We start from the raw sequence: 11,265 nt of genomic DNA on the forward strand, positions 1-11,265 counted from the left end.
ATCAACCAAACAGTCATGTCGTCGCTGTCGGGCACAAACCTTGTATCGCCCATATTTCATCTTCTTTAGATTATTTTATGCTTATTATTTTATACTGCCAAAAAAGATTGCAGACGTAGAAACCTCACGTTGCGTTGTGTGCTTGTAGATCTGCTATACTTGCTATCCTTGGCAGGGAGTGGCGGGAGATGTATATAATGTGTTTCTTTTTACATTTTTCAACATTTTCTACTACAGTATATGACACACCAATGAAATCAAGAGCTTGTGAATGAATTAGAAGTATCGGTTTTGGACATACAAGGTTTCCACCCGACACAGACGATATGTTAACCACCCGATCCGTATTCTGGGGAAAAACCTTAGCAGAAAATAGCAGATCTACAAGCTTACAATGCGCCACAACTAGCCGCCTTGTGAGATTGTAGTTCGGCGATTTTCAGATATTTAGATATTTATTGTGAAAACAGAAAAGTTACTAGTAGAGCCCTGTGGGACTCCGCGCAACAACATATTGGGTTTAAGTGGAAACCCATTAGACCTGTTTAATATACACCGTTGCCATTTTAGATGTTGCTATACATATATAGCAACATCATTAAATGTTTTTTTTTCTTATAAAAATGTCACATATTTATTTTCTTCAAAAAACTGTTTTAGAATCGGCCTCGGGTCTAAATGGGTTAATTGGTTACCTTCTTGAAACTCTAAGGTGTTTCACCACCCATGGTTTGTCATGTATGCTCGCCATCCCATTGTCCACTGTGTCCACTCACTGTCCCAATGTCTTATGATCCAAACGGCCACGTCTGTCCTTTGTCAGAGGAAGTACAGCATACATACAGCATCAAAGTGTCCTTTCCTTGCCGCCTCCTCCTCGCTCCTCCTTCTCCAGCAGCACTCAGAGGAACCAGAAGCATTTCTTGCGGTTCTTCTTGGCGGCTGCGGTGGTGTCGGCATGGGGGGGCCGTGGCGGCTGAGGAGAGTCCTGGCGGTGGGGCGTGGCGGGCTGCTGGGGACTGGCGGCCCGTGGCGAGCCCTCCGGAGGGTCGCCCACCTTCCACGTACGCACCACTTGTCCCTCCTGCAGACGGAAGTCATGCTCCACACTGGAGGAGAGCCATACAAAGGGAGAGAGAGAGTTTCAGAGAGTGTAGAGGGGCCAGGAGGTTTCTGATTGATTTAAAGGGGGGGTAATACGTGATGTTTTTGTAACAAAACTATATTCAAATCTAAATCAAATTTGAGTGTTGGGCCAGTAACGGTCTCCAACCTCCAACCTCAGCCTAAATATATATTCACAGTCACACACAGACACACACTTACACCTGCTTTATGTTGTACAAACAGAAATACTACAGATGCCAGGTTGAAAGTGCTTAATTAGGTGTTTGAATACTGACGATTCAACTCCCAGGGGGATCCCATCCAATCCTACAGTTGAAAGACGGCAAAGGAGAAAATGTGTGAAGCTGCCTACTGTACACATAGTCGGTCACATGACAACATGGCTGGAGGGCCTCAGCACATACAAGAGGTGTGTGTGAACACCCCTCCTATAAACCACGTAGGTAAGCATTAAAGAATAATATTCGATAGATATAGGGGACCCTAATAAGGACGATATTTATTGACCGAATAACTTCTGTCAGCAGTTCTATGCAGAGTATAAAATTGTGCTTTCCCTCACGAACTCTTTCTGCCCTCCTCTCCCGCCCACCCACCCACCCACCCATCCACCCACCCATCGTCTCTTCTCTCAATTTTTTGTTTCTTTGCTGCTGTTCTTGCTGATTATGCAGTGGCCTAGTTAGGCGGCGTTTCTCATCACAAGCACAGATGCTGGAGTTTTGAAGAGCGGAGAACTCCCTCGGTCCGGGAGAGCACTGTGTTGCGTAAGGAGGAAGGAATGAACTAAGCAGAAGGACCCAGAATTTGTCAGGCTAATAAAACAACGATGCAATGTTATGAAGAGAAGGATTATCCCTCATGTCCTCAACCCCCCACATTGCCTATCTCTCACCCTGCTGTTCTAAGACCTGAGGCCGATTCTACAAATGTCTTCTAAATCCTTACGGTTTTCTGAAAAACGCATGTTGCTATATCAGTGGTTCTCAAACCTTTTCATGTCAAGGACCACACAAAACTACCGTATATGTATTTGGCCGTGAACTGAACCCTCATCTCAAAATACGTTGTTCCAGGGACCCCCAGAAGCAAAAATTTGAGAGATCTACAAGCTCATAGTGGTTAATTAGGCTGAAATTTGCACGAAGTGACGCACTATGAGCTTGTATATCTGCTGAATAGCTATACACGGATGCTTTCTTGGTTTCAATGGCTTCATTTCAAAGACCCCCAGTTTGACATGCATTACACCATACGATACGATTCTTATCTCGGGGAGGGAGGGAGGGAGAGGGGGGGGGGGGGGGGAGGTCATCAATAAAATCTATCTATACTGTAAAATCTTTAAGCATGCACTCACACATTCGCATGTAGCATATGTTTGCCCTATACACACCCATTCATGGGAGGGGGAGCGAGGGAAAGGGGGAGAGGGGGGAAACTTGTGTGTGTGTGTGTGTGTGTGTGTGTGTGTGTGTGTGTGTGTGTGTGTGTGTGTGTGTGTGTGTGTGTGTGTGTGTGTGTGTGTGTGTGTGTGTGTGTGTGGAGCGGACGCATGCTGCACGCAAGCCTCAGTGTTCATTTGGGTAGGAACGCACCGAAAGCAGATGATATACGTACATTGCTGCACAGTAAATGGTAAAAAGTGAGTGGGTACTGCAAAAAGTACTCAAACTGATTTATTCTCTCCGATTCTATAGTATTCTATATAGCTTGTTGAATGGGGGAATAAAGCTACTTCAAAATGGAAACCTCTTTGGCTTGAAATGGAAAGTGAGTGTTTCGGTGGCAGCTCGAAATAAACCTCCACAGCGGCATATCTTTTTTTACGAGGAGTGATGGAATCGGTCTGTAAAGGTTGTACCTTTCTGAAATGGAAATAGTAAAAGTGCTCCAGTCCCACATGTTCTCAGCTACCTACAGATCAGACCCCCTCCCAGCGAGACTCTTTTCGTGTTCTATAGTAGCTACAATATGTACCCCCCCCTTGTGAATGTGCAAAACGAATCTCCCCAGTCTATACAGCGCTGCGTGATCAAGGTGAACAGGCACTGGAGGCAGCTGTCCGCCCTCAACGCTAATTATCTGCACGCTGTTTGCCACAAACAGCGGCAAGCAGAACGCTGTGAAGCTCCTCTGCCATCCCCCCCCGCCTACTGCACTCCTCTCCTTTCTACCGCAAAACGTATTTCATGGGGTCTGGATTTATTTCCAGTTTCACATAAGGTTCTCAGAACCTAATCTTGGGCCCTGCTCAGGCGGTGGTACTAACACTGAGATCTAGGAACCCAGAATGGAACTAACGTTCGTTATAATTGAAACGTAAACTAAATATAATCACAGAACTTGCAGGTTCTGAATAACTAACCAATAGCCTTGCAACTGTCTTTTGGTTCATTATCTTTGAATTTATTATCAAATAACTAGGTAACTACTGTCATCAATCGTTTTAGCATACTGTAACTATAACTAATGATAGAAGGCCGGGATGAGAGAAGTCTACCAGATAAATTCATTTTTTTCTTCCTAATAACTACAGGACATTAGCTAGCTAGCTATAGGTACGCTCTAGGTCGTCCTCAGACGAGCCTTCCATCGTCGCTTCCAGTCATCCCGGTTCTCCATACATCTGGCCAGCTCGTTGGTGCTTTGCGCTCCTGCATCTTTCTTGAGTACATCCACAATTATGTTAGTATGGGACGTCCTCGTGACCGGTGCCCGTGTGTTGGTTCCCACAGCACCAGTTTGCTGCCTGGGAGCTCTTGGTGTCTTTGGCAGTGTCCTGCGAGTCTCATTCTCCTGGCTGCTATTTTGTCGCTCACCCTGAATATTCCGGCAAACAGATTATCGTTAACATGTGTACTCTTGCTGATGTTGAGCACTACACGTAACATTCTGGTGTAGCACCCGTCTAGAGCCTTCTGCAGAGTTGGCTTCAGGGTCCAGCATTCACTGTTCTATCGTCACGTAGAAGACCCTGAGTTTGAATTGTCGGGGGATGTTGGAGTTCCATACACTGGCCATGCCATTCAGGGCCCTCCATGCAATTGCCTTCCTCAGTTTTAGAGTCTTGCTCTGTTGAGTTGACCCATGAGCCCAAGTACTTGAAGTCATTGACTTCCTCCAGAGCAGTGCCTACTGTTGTTGTGAGAGGTGGATATTCTGTTCGAAATGGATGTTATAGGTGATCACCTCAGTTTTCTTGGCATTCAGCCGAAGGCCAACCTTGGCACACTCAGACTCCACTCTGTTCAAGAGCTCCTGTGCTTGCTCCATGTGGTTGGAGAGCAGGCTGATGACATCCGCGTAGTCTAGGTCTGTCAGGACTACTGCAGGTGTCTTCTTGACCTCCTTGGCGTAAGAGTGAGGCCAAGATCCTGCTCTCGTCCATTGATGCCCTTCCTTAATGCGTAGTCCAGGAAGATGACAAAGAGGAAGGGGGCTATGGTGTCTTCTTGAGTTACCCCAGCCAGCTAGGTACGCGATCTGCTCGTAATTCTGACCATGCATAGGGCCGAGTCAGATAGATTAGAACAGGGTTTACGTTTATGTACTTTATTCCTCTGCGTAAAAGTCTCTTCAAAAGTAAATTCTGCTACTGTACATGATGTTGGATTGTAATTGTAAATCTATGCATGTAAAAAGTTACTTTCAGAGTCTCATTGAACATTGTTCACGTGAAACACTTTTGTACTCGCCATTTCAATTTGGTCAAGAACCATGGAAAGAGCTCATCTGGCCAGTGTGCCTGCCCACTGTACTACTCAGAAGATCTGGTGACGGGTGGCAGTGTTGAGTTATAAAGTTGTAATGTGTGTTTTGTCTTCTGTGTAAAGCATAGGACAGTTACAGCAATAATTTATGGCATATGGCCTCAATCAAGATATAACACATACAGTATAACACCTATATATTGGTATTTCCATTAGTAATACATAAAGTCCTCTTTTATTTTCTTCTTTTCTATACCTGTACTGTGTGTTATGCCAAATGTAGATCCAATTGTAGATCCAATATAATGTACTTTTATTCACCCTCCTCTTTTAAGTTATCATCCCAATTTCATGGTAAATAAAGGTAATGTGCTACTTCTGGAATACATGAGTGTATTATTACAGGTAAATGGACCAACATGTCATGTAGTTGGCCAACATTATATACTTGTTTAGGAGATTTTACAGTCAATTAAAGATTATGGTTTAATTGCTAATGACTTAGCTTATCTTCCAAATCATATTACACTCTACAGTAGGTTTAACCTTTTCATTTTAATTCCATTTTGTCCACAGCTGGACACATGTGGAGTGTGAGCGGGACGCGAGTGGAAACAACCTTGTCCAAGGACATTATGCCAGAACATTACAGAACAGATTGAATCAGCACATTTTGGCCACGATGCCTCTTGTCCTGATTACAAGGTTATTTATAACTGCTGCTTTGCATAATAAATTAATGATAATAATTATGACTATTATTATTATTATTATTATGCATTATATCTATAATCCACTCTTTAAAAACATAGAAAGAAGAATAGGTGCAAAATAAAATTAAAAGTTGATAATGAAGAAGAAACCTATAGATGGAATAACATGACAAAAATCCCTTATCACTCATTCATGTCTTGTTCTTTTTTTTATGTGTACCTTCATATTCCATATTTGCTCATGCAATAATATGACAAAGCATGTTGTTTGATAGCTGCCCTGCATTACTGTACATTTGGGAGGACTTGCACACTTACAGTACAAGATAATTTGGTTTGCACAATGTATCTTATAAGCTCTGATAGAAGCACTGATAGAATGGCACAACAACAACAACGGCGGCGGCGGTGGCTCAGGGGTAGAGTGCCTGGATGGTAACCGTAAGGTTGCCAGTTCGAACCCGGGCTCCCCCAGAGTTACTGTCGAAGTGTCCTTGAGCAAGACACTGAACCCCTAATTGCTCCCGATGTGCTAGTTGGTGCCTTGCATGGTTTCCGCTGCCATCTGTGTATGAATGGGTGAATGTAATGCACAATCTCTGTAAAGCGCCTTGGATAAAGGCGCTATATAAATGCACCATTTACCAGAATTAGCTTTGAAATGGCATGAACGCCCACAGTGTTGATTCAATTAACCTTAGCCTACAAATCTAAATATTCAAACAATAATAGCCGTTACTGTATGGTGAGAGTCTAAAGGAACACTAAAGTGCATGCAGTTCACACTGCGCAAACAACAGTTGGACACTACAAGAACGACCACAGCAAGCACTTCATTATAGACGGATATGTTAAAGCGTAAAATACAAATACAATAGGACATTTTGGTCTTGGCAGCCTGTATGAAACAAATTAGAACACTTTCTTATGGAACAAACAAAGATTTAATTAACAGTGAGGCACAGTGTTTGGGAATGGGCTTTCTATTTAGCCTTACAAATAAATGTAAATATCGTTAGCCTCATAGGATAAATGCCTAAGTCATTTTTTGGCGAAATTGAGATTTCTGCATACAGGTGATCTCCTGGGGCTGCTGCATCGTTCTGGATCATCGCCTATGTCCTCAGCCAATCACAAAGCTCACAATCTTCAAAAATGATGATCTGCCTAAGTCACTTGTGTGATTTGAGCATTTTTACGTTGCCGCCTAACTCACTTTGTGTGACTTGGGCATTTTTACATTGCATACACAGCAAACAACAGTTACTCTAATAGACCCCCAGGTGTTTAGTATGGAGTTAACATTACTCTAACAGACCCCCAGGTGTTTAGTATGGAGTTAACATTACTCTAATAGACCCCCAGGTGTTTAGTATGGAGTTAACATTACTCTAATAGACCCCCAGGTGTTCTGTATGGAGTTAACATTACTCTAATAGACCCCAGGTGTTTAGTATGGAGTTAACATCACTCTAATAGACCCCCAGGTGTTTAGTATGTAGTTAACATTACTCTAACAGACCCCCAGGTGTTTAGTATGGAGTTAACATTACTCTAACAGACCCCCAGGTGGTTAGTATGGAGTTAACATCACTCTAATAGACCCCCAGGTGTTTAGTATGGAGTTAACATTACTCTAATAGACCCCCAGGTGTTTAGTATGGAGTTAACATTACTCTAATAGACCCCCAGGTGTTTAGTATGGAGTTAACATCACTCTAATAGACCCCCAGGTGTTTAGTATGGAGTTAACATCACTCTAATAGACCCCCAGGTGTTTAGTATGGAGTTAACATCACTCTAATAGACCCCCAGGTGTTCTGTATGGAGTTAACATTACTCTAACAGACCCCCAGGTGTTTAGTATGGAGTTAACATTACTCTAACAGACTCCCAGGTGTTTAGTATGGAGTTAACATTACTCTAATAGACCCCCAGGTGTTCTGTATGGAGTTAACATTACTCTAACAGACCCCCAGGTGTTTAGTATGGAGTTAACATCACTCTAATAGACCCCCAGGTGTTTAGTATGGAGTTAACATCACTCTAATAGACCCCCAGGTGTTCTGTATGGAGTTAACATTACTCTAACAGACCCCCAGGTGTTTAGTATGGAGTTAACATTACTCTAACAGACCCCCAGGTGTTTAGTATGGAGTTAACATCACTCTAATAGACCCCCAGGTGTTCTGTATGGAGTTAACATTACTCTAACAGACCCCAAGGTGTTTAGTATGGAGTTAACATTACTCTAATAGACCCCCAGGTGTTTAGTATGGAGTTAACATCACTCTAATAGACCCCCAGGTGTTCTGTATGGAGTTAACATTACTCTAACAGACCCCCAGGTGTTTAGTATGTAGTTAACATTACTCTAACAGACCCCCAGGTGTTTAGTATGGAGTTAACATTACTCTAACAGACCCCCAGGTGTTTAGTATGGAGTTAACATCACTCTAATAGACCCCCAGGTGTTTAGTATGGAGTTAACATTACTCTAATAGACCCCCAGGTGTTTAGTATGGAGTTAACATTACTCTAATAGACCCCCAGGTGTTTAGTATGGAGTTAACATCACTCTAATAGACCCCCAGGTGTTTAGTATGGAGTTAACATCACTCTAATAGACCCCCAGGTGTTTAGTATGGAGTTAACATCACTCTAATAGACCCCCAGGTGTTCTGTATGGAGTTAACATTACTCTAACAGACCCCCAGGTGTTTAGTATGGAGTTAACATTACTCTAACAGACCCCCAGGTGTTTAGTATGGAGTTAACATTACTCTAATAGACCCCCAGGTGTTCTGTATGGAGTTAACATTACTCTAACAGACCCCCAGGTGTTTAGTATGGAGTTAACATCACTCTAATAGACCCCCAGGTGTTTAGTATGGAGTTAACATCACTCTAATAGACCCCCAGGTGTTCTGTATGGAGTTAACATTACTCTAACAGACCCCCAGGTGTTTAGTATGGAGTTAACATTACTCTAACAGACCCCCAGGTGTTTAGTATGGAGTTAACATCACTCTAATAGACCCCCAGGTGTTCTGTATGGAGTTAACATTACTCTAACAGACCCCAAGGTGTTTAGTATGGAGTTAACATTACTCTAATAGACCCCCAGGTGTTTAGTATGGAGTTAACATCACTCTAATAGACCCCCAGGTGTTCTGTATGGAGTTAACATTACTCTAACAGACCCCCAGGTGTTTAGTATGGAGTTAACATTACTCTAATAGACCCCCAGGTGTTTAGTATGGAGTTAACATCACTCTAATAGACCCCCAGGTGTTCTGTATGGAGTTAACATTACTCTAATAGACCCCCAGGTGTTCTGTATGGAGTTAACATTACTCTAACAGACCCCCAGGTGTTTAGTATGGAGTTAACATCACTCTAATATACCCCCAGGTGTTCTGTATGGAGTTAACATTACTCTAACAGACCCCCAGGTGTTTAGTATGGAGTTAACATCACTCTAATAGACCCCCAGGTGTTCTGTATGGAGTTAACATTACTCTAACAGACCCCCAGGTGTTTAGTATGGAGTTAACATCACTCTAATAGACCCCCAGGTGTTTAGTATGGAGTTAACATCACTCTAATAGACCCCCAGGTGTTCTGTATGGAGTTAACATTACTCTAACAGACCCCCAGGTGTTTAGTATGGAGTTAACATTACTCTAACAGACCCCCAGGTGTTTAGTATGGAGTTAACATCACTCTAATAGACCCCCAGGTGTTCTGTATGGAGTTAACATTACTCTAACAGACCCCAAGGTGTTTAGTATGGAGTTAACATTACTCTAATAGACCCCCAGGTGTTTAGTATGGAGTTAACATCACTCTAATAGACCCCCAGGTGTTCTGTATGGAGTTAACATTACTCTAACAGACCCCCAGGTGTTTAGTATGGAGTTAACATTACTCTAATAGACCCCCAGGTGTTTAGTATGGAGTTAACATCACTCTAATAGACCCCCAGGTGTTCTGTATGGAGTTAACATTACTCTAATAGACCCCCAGGTGTTCTGTATGGAGTTAACATTACTCTAACAGACCCCCAGGTGTTTAGTATGGAGTTAACATCACTCTAATATACCCCCAGGTGTTCTGTATGGAGTTAACATTACTCTAACAGACCCCCAGGTGTTTAGTATGGAGTTAACATCACTCTAATAGACCCCCAGGTGTTCTGTATGGAGTTAACATTACTCTAACAGACCCCCAGGTGTTTAGTATGGAGTTAACATCACTCTAATAGACCCCCAGGTGTTCTGTATGGAGTTAACATTACTCTAACAGACCCCCAGGTGTTTAGTATGGAGTTAACATTACTCTAATAGACCCCCAGGTGTTTAGTATGGAGTTAACATCACTCTAATAGACCCCCAGGTGTTTAGTATGGAGTTAACATCACTCTAATAGACCCCCAGGTGTTTAGTATGGAGTTAACATCACTCTAATAGACCCCCAGGTGTTTAGTATGGAGTTAACATCACTCTAATAGACCCCCAGGTGTTTAGTATGGAGTTAACATTACTCTAATAGACCCCCAGGTGTTTAGTATGGAGTTAACATTACTCTAATAGACCCCCAGGTGTTTAGTATGGTAACATCACTCTAATAGACCCCCAGGTGTTTAGTATGGAGTTAACATCACTCTAATAGACCCCCAGGTGTTTAGTATGGAGTTAACATCACTCTAATAGACCCCCAGGTGTTTAGTATGGAGTTAACATTACTCTAATAGACCCCCAGGTGTTTAGTATGGAGTTAACATCACTCTAATAGACCCCCAGGTGTTTAGTAGACATGTATTAAAAAATGCCTAAGTCACAGATTATTTTCTTGAAAATGGCCTAAGTCACTTTTTTTTGTTATGGAATGACTCTCATGTTTATCTTTTTGTAAAAAACATTTTGTTAACCCCTCAGGAAACCATTGTAAAAATCTGCATTAAAAACTCTTACATACTTGCGAGAAAATGTGTTTTTCCTTATTATCCGAAAATCATAAAAAATGACTTATGCATTTATCCTATGAGGCTAACGATATTCAAAATAATAGCTGCATGCTACTGTATGGTGAGAGTCTAAAGGCACAAAAAGTGTAGTTCACACTGCACAAACAGTAGGACACTGCAAGAACAACAGCAGCAAGCACTTCATTATATAATGGATACGTAGATATGGTAAAGGGTCTTGGACATTTTGGTCTTGGCAAGTAAGCCTGTATGAAACAAATTAGAACACTTTCTTATGGAACAAAAATCCCCATAGAAAAGATTGAATTAGCAGTGAAGCAAATTATTGCCAAAGAAGCTGCGAGATGCACCAAAAGCATTTACTCTGTCAAGGACATTTGGCAGCTTAACCAAGTGTTGAATGGCTGTAAATGAGCAAAAAAATCCAATCCTTTATTGAGTATAGGAGACAGAAGTCTATGCGTCGAATTGATTTTGTACATATCAATGCTACGGATTAGAAAATATAACCACTCTGCAGACCAAGGTCAGCAACCTTCAACACCCAGTCGCAGGCTCACACAGCCTACGACCTGAAATAACATTCAGTATGTACATAGATATACTAGTCTGTACAACCAGCTGTCTATAGGATATGCATAATATGAGAGGAAGAAACTTAAATGCACTGGAACTAGTCTGAACAGTGTAGGGCTTTAAGGGCGGAACACACTATTCCTCC

This window comes from Protomyctophum parallelum (genome assembly GCF_964188405.1).
Source record: "Protomyctophum parallelum genome assembly, chromosome: 21".
In the NCBI taxonomy this organism is placed as follows: Eukaryota; Metazoa; Chordata; class Actinopteri; order Myctophiformes; family Myctophidae; genus Protomyctophum; species Protomyctophum parallelum.